The sequence below is a fragment of the Cibotium barometz genome, chromosome 28, assembly GCF_041138505.1.
Source record: "Cibotium barometz isolate CiBa-2024 chromosome 28, ASM4113850v1, whole genome shotgun sequence".
Classification (NCBI taxonomy): Eukaryota; Viridiplantae; Streptophyta; class Polypodiopsida; order Cyatheales; family Cibotiaceae; genus Cibotium; species Cibotium barometz.
Window position 1 is genome coordinate 55,540,444 of NC_141073.1, and position 12,471 is coordinate 55,552,914.

Genomic DNA, 12,471 nt, shown 5'->3' on the forward strand with positions numbered 1-12,471 from the left:
GGTCAAGCTTTTGGTAAGTTCAAAGAATGGCTACAACTTGTTAAGAATGAAGCAAGGAAAAGTTTGAAGAAATTTAGATCGGATGGTGGTGGGGAGTTCAACTCAAAGGAGTTTGACAATTTCTGCAAGAGCAAAGGGATAAAGAGAGAGCTGACAACCCCTCATACACCTCAACAAAAACAGTGTTGTTGAACGCGATAATCGCACCATTATGGAGATGGCAAGATGCATGCTAAAGAGATACGGTCTGCCAAATCAATTTTGGGCAAAGGCTATCAACACTGCCGTCTACATCTTGAATCGAAGCTACTCAAAGGCGCTCAAAGGGAAAACATTGCATGAGGCCTACTGTCACGTGCACCACCTCTCGGTGCACGACGACATGACACAAGTGCACTTATGCACACTCCTTGCAGTCTTGGAAAAGCAATTTTCATCCCACTGTAAAAATCCATTTTTACCATAGTAACATTTCTCGGTGAAACTTGGATTTGTTGTACGCCGTGTCGAAGAGTCTTCGCATGAGCTTCAAGCCAAGGGAAACCTACAGCATTTTTCAGAACAAAAAACAGACTAGCAGAGCATAATTTAGGGCCTCAAGAAGCTTGCATAAATAAAAGAAAGGAAACCTTAGTATAAGAAAAAGGTTTCACATTTAATTTTAAAAAAGAGCAATTTGACCGACCAAGGCCACATGATATTATAAAAACCAAGGTTCTTGGCCCAAAATAAACATGATCATCAAGAGCTATCTCCTTTCCTACGTGAAGAAGAACGCAGCCATCATCCTCTTGTGGGCAGCGCAAGTTTTCAGCCTGCTTTCTCTCTTCTTTCTCGTGCCTCAGCCCTAGGGTGGAAGGGAGAGAAAGTTAAGCCCTGTTTTTAGGGTTTCCTGTAGAAATTACAACAAGCGATGAGGTAACTCACTATGAACCTGTCCCAAGAGCTATCCCTACTCTCAAGGAGAAGGAAGCATCATCTTCACGTGATGATGATGATGAGTCAAATCACCAACCTACTGTCACCACTCCAGTGGAAAAGCCATTGCCGTGATGGTTGAGGGTGAAACAACTCTATGATAGCAAGAATCCTATGGCTGACTCTCTTGAGTAGAATGCACATGGACCGAGGCGATCTTAGAGAATAGAGAAGCGAAGGAGAGCTAACACTGCACTCATCGCAGAGATTATGGTAGAAGTAAAGGAGCCAACTAGCGTGGAGAAGGCCCTGGCAGACCCACCTTGGAGAGTCGCCATGCAAGTTGAGCCTGACAACATTGTTAAGAATGACACTTGGGAGCTTGCGGATCGACCAAGGATACTCATAGGTGGAAGGCCTTGACCTGCAAGAATCATTTGCCCTAACTACAAGGATGACCAATATTCGCATAGTTTTAACAATGGCTGCTTACAAAAAGTGGGCAATTTACCATATGGATGTCAAATGAGCGTTCCTTAATGGTGACCTCAAGGAGCAGGTATATGTGTCTCAACCACAGAGGTTTGAGCCTCCCCATTCAGAGAACAAAGTGTGTAAGTTGAAGAAAGCAATAATTTCATCTGCAGAAACTAACTGTTCATTCAAATCCTTAATCTTTGTAAGAAACGCATCCATGGAATCTCCTTCATTCATGTACTCTAAATCTAACTGCTTACGCAAAAAAGCAACACATGCTTCATTACGAGCTTCGTACAGACTTGCAAGAACATCCCAAGCATCCTTCGCAGTCTTACAGGAGCGAATGTGTGGGATAATGGAATGCTTCACAGACAATGCTATCAAAGCATGAGCCTGCGCATCTCTTCCATCCCATCTTCTCTGTTCCTGTGTAGGTGGCTCAACCACCATTACCTGTGTTGTGCTAGTACTACCTGCTTCATCCAACAACACTGCCTGCATTTTTTGCACGAGATCCAAGATGTACATCAATGCCTGCAACAATGTTCCATAGGCGTTTTTGCACAACCAATACATGATGCATCATATATGACCATAATGGATAGTTGGTTCCATCCAACTTATCTTCCATAGCCAGCATACGAAAAACATCATTGTTGTCTGACATGATTGCAGAGATCTGACTAAACTGTGAAACCTGTTTGTGAATGTAGCCGAAAGTGCAAATAGCACTTGCAGTAGCACATGAAGGTCTAATACAACCAAAAAACCCAAAAATAGTGCAACCTGGTCCAAAGTAAGCAAAATCGACAGCATCGAAAGAGTCTGCGAAAACCTTGCAGCAGCATGCGAACGGCCCCAAAAACGCGCCCAGAACGGCCCGAAAGCCTCGAAAATGCCGATTATTGTTTACTACGTAAATAGCATACTTTCTCGAGATATATCTCCAGCAGGAAGGGCTCCTCAATCTGATGAGAAATGACCTGCACTCACCGGGTGGGTAGAGACGGGGAGGCTCAAGGTGAAGAAGTTGCTCTGATACCAATTGTTGGAGTTAGGGTTAGGGTTAGGGTTGCAGGAAGGCAAGCTAACACACGAGAACAAGAGCTCTTGGAGCACACAACAAGAAGATGATGATATTCACTAAGTGTGCGAGTACCCAAAAAAAAAACCCTAGGCCGGGCATATATGTACATGCACGGGGGAAAAAACCTCCTAACAAGGGAAAAAGTGCCCCGGCGGTTCTAAGAGTGTTCACACTCCCCACTACCTACTAATATGGTAATAGAGATGAGCTTGCCCAGTTTATTAAATCTATCTTCCTCTAACTCAACCATATTTAAGTCCACTATCAGAATTATAGGTTCATCGTATTCGTGCATAACTAAATCCAAGATTCCGGCTCTATGTATCTGTGGGCAGTTCGCATACATGCTTATCAGCACAAAATCCTCAAGCTCAAAAGCAACCCATTGGTCAAATAAGTCAATTTGGATATCTCTAATTTGATTCTCCCATATAGGATGCAATCCACAAGCCACCCCTCCCAGAGCCTTGAGGGTGTGTGGTGTAAATCCAAATGAGATTGCTATCTATTGCATTCAGTCTTTGAATGAGATTATCCCCGCCAACCTTAATTTCAGTCAATACTAGTGCATCAAAATTGCCTTGTTGTTTCAGCCATGTCTTGACTTTTTTCCCTTTATTAGGGTGTGTAAGACCTTTGACATGCAAATAATAGTTTCATGGAGGGTTGGGTTGAGTTTGTTTCTTCTGTCTCCTATTCTTGCTTGCATCCTTGGGTGAACCCTCCACTTGCACATGATTTCTCTTGAGCTCTTTGGAAATGTCCATGGCATTATTTGGGATAGCGATTTGTCTTTGATGCTGCTCCTATCCCATCGCTATCACTTGAATGGATTCCTCTGCTTCTTGAATATGGGTATCTCCTCCTGTTGGATCATCCAGCTGAGCCAGTTTAGAAGTCAATCTGTTCTGGTCTAGCTGAGTTTCTTGAATTGTTTCTAAAATTTCCTCATCTTCATCCGAGATATCAGGTTTATCCACAGAAGAGAATAGAAGTTGGCTTTTGGTTTGAACGAGTTATTCTTCTTGTGTTTGAAGGTCTTCTTTTTAGAAAGTGGAATGAAACCTTCATTTCTTCCTCCCTGGGCGTCACTCTCCCTGCATTGGTTGCTGGGTACGAAGGATTACCAGATGAATCTCTGGTTGTACTAGCTTGCATTTCCTTCTGAAAGACCAAAGAGAGAGATAATGCTAGGCTAGAATATGTGATGCCCTTGAGCAAGATGGCTATGTCTATTACATTGGGCTTTTTATGAGTGAACGAGCACTCTTAATGAGCCTAACTGAGGTAGTACAAAAAGATTCATGTGGCCTAGATTGTGGCGAACAATGACCTTTGGTTTTGATTAGGCTTTTTCTTATCATTATTTTGGCTTACAATTTGTCTTTAAAGACAAAATGTCATGTGAGCCATGTAAGCTCCTCAAGTGGGATCAATAATCAAGGGCATGTGAGTGATGAGGACCATCAGAAGGGTTGATATAGTGGCGAAAATTGAGGGGTGGGGAATGTACAATTTGGGGGCAAACACATAGTAGTCATGCGGTCCACCTCCTACAATTGTCATCTGAGATTTATTCTAATTGGGCCATGTGAGGGTTAAGTTGGCCGATCACTCACTCAATTGCGTGGCTTTACCATTTTTATTAGGAGCTAACGTTTGTTTGGGATCCCATGTTTATACAATAAAACATGTCCAAGGGAGGACAAAGGGGAAATTAAGGGGAAGACAACCGGCTCAATTTTTGATTTTGGCCACGACTAGAGCGCGGCAAGGAGTGAATGAAGTTCATGGCGCGAGAACGAGAAGGCTAGGTGTTTGAGAGAGAGAGAGAGAGAGAGAGAGATGGTGAAGAATGAGGAGGATGCGGGATGAGATGGAGGTGAACGAGGAGTACAAGATTTGGAAGAAGAACACCCCTTTCCTCTATGACCTCGTCATTACCCACGCCCTAGACTGACCTTCCCTCACAGTGCAGTGGCTCCCCCATAGTCGGAAACATGACTGTTAGTGGCTGTGCCATGATGGCTTCTCCCATCGAGTGTCCACGTAGTATTACTGGTTGAGTTCTTAAGCTAACTTATTCGGACCCAGATGGCTTTTTCTTTTCTCTCTTACAAAACTAGTATTGCTTAAAGTACCAAAAGAGTGATAACACTTGTACATGGCTTTTTATCGTGGGCTTTGTCATTACACACATGATATTACATGCGTTAATGTAGCCATATTATGCATGTGGGATTTTATATGGGGGATTTTGTTACCAAAAGTACCAAAAGAGTGAGAACACTTGTACATGGCTTTTTATCGTGGGCTTTGTCATCACACACATGATATTACATACGTTAATGTAGCCATATTATGCATCTGGGATTTTATATGTAATGATTTTGTTGTCATTAGCATACAATGCACATGTGCTCATTTCAATTGGTGATGGTTTGAATGCTGCACATTTTTGCTACACATGCCAGTATGCTCATGACTATTGGGTAAGTGTCATCATGCAAGATATGATGGGATTGTGGAATCATGGGCGATCAGCCGGTAGGGCAAGATGTATGTGATTCCCACCTGGAAATGAAGGGGGTCTTTGGCCATGTTCCCATAAAAGAGTAGGAATCAACATTCAAGCACTCTGACCACATACTAAACTCATTCTTGATAATGGAGGAACATAATTCAGCTAGAGTGTGACCCTCCATAATGGTACGATAGTTACTTGGATCTAGGGGGTTCTTTGATTTCAGCGTGTGCACGATGGTGTTACAGCTCCATGTAGGTGGAAAACCTCACAGAAAACTCTTTCAAACATGTGAACCATCTCGTCTCACACATGTATCAAAGGCTTTGCAACTAGGCCATCATGATCTAGGGCTTCCTTCTCTTCATGCTATCTATTGCATCACATGCCATGTCCAGCCTCAAGAAAGTAATCGTGGTTGTGACTCTGATGGTAATGGTATGATAGGTTGATCAGGAATCTTATATAGAGAGCTGGCATACAGATGGCCTACCAGATTCTTATCAGAGTTTTGCCTCTACACTCAGACTCATGATGAAGGGCAATCCGAATGCTCTTAAATTTGATGCTGATCACTGTGCTTCTACAAGAAGAGCAGTCTAGGCAAAACAGGTCAAACATTCATGTTGCAGATCAGGATTTCATTGCTAATCAGAGAGGCAAAGGAAAAGCCTCTAACAACAACAAACAGAAAGCTGCATCTTCTACAAGCAACACTAAGGTTGACAAGGATGGGGAGAAGCCTAAGAAGAAGGGCAAGTGTAACTATTGCAGGGAACCCAGGCATTATGTCAAAGAATGTCCAAAGTTGAAGGAGAAGGAGGCAAAGAAGAAAGAAGCAGGTATGGCTGTAGCTAATGCAACACCTGCAAAAATAGATTCTGCTAATATGGTGCATGATGCAAAATGGGCATTCAATGTGGAATGCTGTTTTATGAATCTTCTGAACATGATGCATGTATGACAGTTGTAGATATGCATGTGTGGTATTTTGACAGTGGTGCTAGCAAGCACATTACCTCACATTGTGATTTGTTCTCTTCTCTTGAGACAGTTCCAGCAGGAAATATTGTTATGTGTGCAAACAACTCCTCTTATCCTATAAAAAGAATTGGAAAAATTCAGTTGATTGCTACAAATGGAAGCACTTTTGTTTTGCTGGATGTATTATTTGTGCCAGGGATCAAAAAGAACTTGCTGTCAGTTTCTGCACTTGCTAGGAATGGCCTAGTTGTGAAGTTTGTGGATGACAGGTGTACAATTCATGATCTTAGTGATGGTGACAATATTGTTGCATCTGGTTTACTATGTCGTGGCCTATATAGGCTTGATGCATATGAAAAATGTGTGAATGAGGCAGCATGTACAATTTCTGATACGCAGGCTATGACAGATGCAAAGTTATGGCATGCACGTTTTGGGTATCTGAATTTCAGCAATTTGTTGCGCCTGCATAAAAGTGATATGGTGTTGTCGTTGCCTACTCTCAAAGCACCAGAAAAACATGTATGTGAAGGGTGCATATTGGGGAAAATGTAGCGAGCATCATTTCCTAAGGATGGTTCCGTGAGAGCTGATCGTAAACTACATCTTGTGCACAGTAATGTATGTGGTCCAATGAGGACACCATCGTTTGGGAACTACCTTTACTTTGTGACTTTCATTGATGATTACTCTAGGCATGCATGGGTGTATCCTTTGAAAGCAAAATCTGATGTGTTTATGTGCTTCAAACACTTTGTTGCTATGGCTAAAAATGTATCAGGATGTAAAGTGGGCACCCTCCGTTTCGATCGACGGGGAGGAATATACGTCGAAAGAATTTGATGCATATCTGGCTGAACGTGGGATAAAACACCAATGTACAGTACCTTATACACCGCAGCAGAATGGTGTTACTGAGAGGAAAAATAGGTCTCTCATGGAGATGACACGATGCATGGTTAAAAGTCAAGCATTACCACATGCATTTTGGATTGAAGCTATCATGTGTGCCACCTATGTGTTGTGAACAGGTGTCCTACTAAGGCATTCCAGAGTGTTACACCTTATGAAGCTTGGCATGGCAAGAAACCTTCGGTTGCTCCCCTGCGTGTATTTGGTTGTTTGGCATATGCTCTTGTGCCTCAACAACAAAGAACCAAGCTAGATGATAAGGCTGTAAAATGCATCTTTGTTGGGTACAGTACTGAAAGTAAGGGTTATCGTTTGTTTCATCCACAAACTAAGAAGATCTTGGGGTCAATCGAGATGTTGTGTTTGTGGAAGATGTTGTACAGCCATTGAGGCAAGGAATCAGCCATTACAGGTTCATGATCAGCGTTTTGATGATGTGCATGTAGATGATGTTGTTGAGATGAAGAGAGACAAGAGATTGTAGAATCTAAAGGTATGCCAAATTGGCTTGTGCAGACACTGTGTGAGTAATTTGGCTGCTCCTTTACCTACTCGTACTCGTTCTGGATTTCAGCATGCATCTTATGCACATGATTGTTATGCATTTGCTGTTGCAAATATGTGCGATGAAGAAGAGCTTGTTTCCTTTGATAAGGCACAAAGTTTAGAAAATTGGATGGCTGCAATGCAAACAGAGTATGATGCTATTGTCAAGAATGACACGTGGTACCAAGTGGGTATACAAACTAAAACGTAAGGCTGATGGTAGTGTTGATCGCTACAAGGTGAGGCTTGTTTTGCAAAAGGTTATGCTCAAGAGAAGGGCATTGATTTTGATGAGACGTTTGCTCCCACTTGTCGTATGACTACTATACGCAGTCTTTGTGGATTGGCAGCTCATTTTGGTTTGGCAAGTACATCAATTGGACATTAAGACTGCATTTCTGAATTGGCATTTACATGAGGAAGTGTATGTATCGCAGCCTCGTGGTTTTGTTTAGAAAGGGCGGGAAAAACAAGTGTGCAGGTTAAAGGCATTGTATGGCTTAAAGCAAGTGCCTTGTGCTTGGTATGAGAAAATACATGCATACTTAACTGCACATGTTCTTTGTAATAGTCCAAGTGAAAGCACTCTCTATGTAAAGAAAGATGGTGATGTATTTTTGGTCATTGTACTCTACGCCGATGACATGTTGCTCACAGAGCCGAATGAGAGGTATATTGCTGATTTTAAGGTTAAACCCAATTCAGCCTTTGAGATGTCAGATTTGGGACCATTGCATCATTATTTGGGCATCCAGTTTTGGCAAAATGATGATTGGATTGCATTGCTACAGACGAAGTACATCGAATCATTGCTGTGTCGTTTTGATCTTGAGGACTGTAAACCTGTTGTTTGCTACACCCATGGAAACAGGTTCACATCTTAGTGTTCATGATGTAGGGGAATACTTTGATGTGGTTCTTTATCAGTAATAAGCAGTTGGATGTCTCATCTATGTATGCATCACGAGGCCAGACATTCAGTATGTCGTGTCACAGGTGAGCATATTTATGCACAGCCTAGGAACTAAGCATTGGCAAGTTGTCAAGTGCATCTTTCGCTCGCTACTTGAGTGGTATGATACACCTTGGGTTGTTTTATCCCAAGGGGGTTATGGTGGCGCCAGACATGCATGCTTTTTCAGATTCTGATTGGGGTGGTTGTTTCGACACATGAGTATCCACTAATGGCTTTTGCTTCCTTCTTGGTGATGCATGTATCTCATGGCTCAGCAAGAAGCAGCCCACTATGGCCACATCTAGTTGTGAAGCTGAGTATAGGGCAGCATTCATAGCTACAGTTGAGTGTGTTTGGCTCAGACGCGTTTTGGTTTATTTGGGTGTGGGACAACAGTCCTCCACTACTATCTACACTGACATTCAGAGCGCATTGGCAGTTGCGAGAAACCTAATGTTTCATGCTCGCACAAAGCACATTGAGGTGTATTATCACTATGTCAAGGAGAGACTCTCAGCAGGAGAGACCAGCTTGGCTTATGTGCCAACACAGGACAACATTGCAGATCTTTTCACAAAGGCTCTGCCTCGTGAGAAGTTCGAAGCTTTTCGCAAAGCTTTGGGCTTACTCCCCTTTGTGGATTGATTGCAGTCCATAGGGCTAGGCGCTACCTTCTACATTGAGTGCGCTCTTGTTCACCTCATCACTCCAAGGGAGGATTTGTTACCATATTAGAGGTAGTGGTGAGTGTGAACACTCTTAGGACCACTGGGGCACTTTTTCCCTCTTTAGGAGGTTTTTTCCCTCGTACATGTACATATGCCCGGTCTAGGGTTTTCTTTTTTTTTTTGGTACTCGCACACTTAGTGAATATCATCATCTTCTTGTTGTGTGCTCCAAGAGCTCTTGTTCTCGTGTGTTAGCTTGCCTTCCTGCAACCCTAACCCTAACCCTAACTCCAACAATCTTCGGCCCGAAAAAACAAGCTTGGAATAAGTGCAAGGAACATTTTAACCTAGTGGACATTGGGACTCCAAGGCAGTTCACATGGCAAAACTATGAAACAGGAGATTTATTGAGGAAAGCCACACTTGACAGATGCTATGTCAGTCAGGAATTATTTAAGATGTATGTCACTGTGGAATGCAAAGTCATATTCGATACATGCATGTCAGATCATTATCCCATTCTTGCCTTGTTGGATAAGGATGTAAAAAAAAGGTGTTGTAAGTGGTTTCACACGGACCCTACTCTCTTCAAACTCCCCATGGTACAAGCAGAAGTGAAGAGAATATGGGATCATTTCTTTAGTATAGGTTTGACCCCTTCTAAGGCATGGTCTCTAGTAGTGAAATCCACACAATCCTTACTCATATGTACTAGGAAAGGAGTCAAGAAGATAAGGGAAAAGAAGAAAAAAGAATGTCTAGAAGAGATAAAAGAACTTGAGATGAGGGTAAACCAAGAAGATTCTTCTGCTCAAGAATCCCTAAGGGAGACTCGAGCCAAACTCCATAGAATAGAAGAAAAAGAACTTGAGGAAAGCACTATGTTCTTCAGGGAATGGTGGGCTGGAAAAGCTGACAGACCCTCCAAAGAAATGTTTCAAATGTTCAAAGTGAAGCATGCAGCAGATACCATTCCCCTTTTGAAAGACAGTAGCGGCACTCAACTGCGCTCAGATGAAGAGAATAAAGCATGGATAGTTCATCATTTCCAACATCTCTTCACAGAATCTATTCCCAACCAAGAGGAGCAATTGGCATCCTCTAAAACCATAAAGTAGTGTAGGATTAAAACCGTTCCAGGTCAACACGATTAGTGGCTTGACAAAGCAATCACAAAAGAAGAGATATCTAGAGCTATAGACATGCTTAAAGACAAAAAATCGCCTGGAAAAGATGGTCTTCTAGCTGAATTTTTCAAGCTTTTAAGAACACCTTGATCGAGCCTCTGCTAGAAATCTGGAAAGAAGCCCTACTCTTTGAAGCCCTCCCACGGACAATTAATGAAGGCATCATTAAATTGATCCACGAGAAGGATGACAAGGATATTATCACCAATTGGAGACCAATTACTCTCCTCAACTATGCATACAAAATTTTTGCCAAAGCGCTGGCACTGAGGCTGAAAGATCATATGAATGATTGGATAAGACAGGAACAAAAAGGATTTATCAAGGGAAGGTATATCCTAGACACTATCATTACTTTATGGGAGGCCATGGAATATGCTGAAGAAACAAAGCAAGATTATATCTTCTTCAAAATTGACTTTGACAAAGCTTATGACAGATTAAGCTGGGGTTACATGATAGATGCATTAAGACACATGGGCTGTGGTACAAGATTTTGTAGCGTGGTTAAAACCCTACTAGGTAATGCAACCGCTCGAGTATGTGTCAATGGAGACCTCACAGAAGCTTTTAAATTATCTAGATCAATAAGACAAGGCTGTCCTCTGGCTCCCCTCCTATATGCAATTGCAGCGGATGGTCTAAACTGGCTAATACAAGACAAAATCAACAAAGGAGCAATGAAAGGAATTCTGCTAGGAAATGGCGAACAGGTTTGTATAGAAATGTTTGCTGATGATACCAATGCTCTGGTTGAAAATAAGGAAAAGAGTATAGAGACCTTTTGGGAATGTCTGCAAACCTACTGTGGTTGAATCCTTATTTCCAATCATTCCTTCATCGGTGTACTTATTGCATCATTGGCAACCAGAACGTTCACCACCTATTCACTCAAGGGCCTTTTCAATAGTTCCTAGCTTATAGTACCCGGCAATATAATCACTTATAAAAATCAAGATGGAATCTTTGTTGAAGCAAGATCAACCAACAGATCCATATAAAAGAGCCATGGACTCATCCGTTGAGGACCAGCAAGGTCAATCAACCAGATCCATGCCCGGTTTCAAAAAACAACTCTTACTCCTTATTCCAAATATCTTCCACGACGCACGTGTGGGTATCTTCGGCGACCCAGAGCCCAAGCACCGTATGGTCAGCACCCTCTAAGATCCTTCGCAGGTCACCTAGCGCTTCACTCATAGGCCGCTTCCTTGGTCCCTCATCCACCGTACCGGAAGCTCACCATTTAAATCGAACCGAGGCTGGTCAAGACCTCGGCCGACCTTGCTACGCGAGACGTCCTCCATTGACTCTCCGTCAGCTGTTGCAACTTTATCAGGTAGGTCTCCCCATGACCACATTCTCAAGATAGTCAAAATGTTTCCCCAGCATTCTTGACATAAAACAGTCATTTACAAACAGTTCATAAATACAGTTTCTATAATGAACTCACATCTTTCCAGATTGTTCCACATCAATCCATATTACTTAATCCAAATCCAAATCATATGTGTATCCATTCTTGACCAGATACATCATTTTCCATCCATCACATCAGATTCATTCACTTCACATAACATCCATTCCTATCTTTCTTAATTTACATTACGTCTCATCACATCCATTTCTCATTACATCTCATCGTTCACATCTTATATTATTCATTCACATTCTGATTCACATGACATCTCATCTCATCCATTCACTCATATCGACTTCATATCCATTCACATACATATTCGCATTCATTATTCCACATACACATCCACATTCACTTCTACATCCATACATCCATTTTCACATCCACATTCATACATCCACATCCACATCCACATCCATATCTACATCCATACATCCATTTTTACATCCATATTCATATATCCACATCCACATCCACATCCACATCCACATTCACATCTACATCCATACATCCATTTTTACATCCACATTCATATATCCACATCCACATCCATATTCATACATCCACATCCACATCCACATCCATATATCCACATTCATACATCCACATCCACATCCACATTCATACATCCACATCCACATCCACAGCCATACATCCAGATTCACATCTACATCCATACATCCATTTTTACATCCACATTCATATATCCACATCCACATCCACATTCATACATCCACATCCACATCCACATCCATACATCCACATTCACATTCATACATCCACATCCACA

The 12,471-nt window shown here is 42.0% G+C and overlaps 1 pseudogene; it reads left to right on the forward strand.

The window, feature by feature from the left end:
- The first annotated feature begins 8,312 nt into the window (after positions 1-8,312).
- On the forward strand, positions 8,313-9,051 carry LOC147622968 (secreted RxLR effector protein 161-like; annotated as a pseudogene).
- Positions 9,052-12,471: the final 3,420 nt, after the last annotated feature.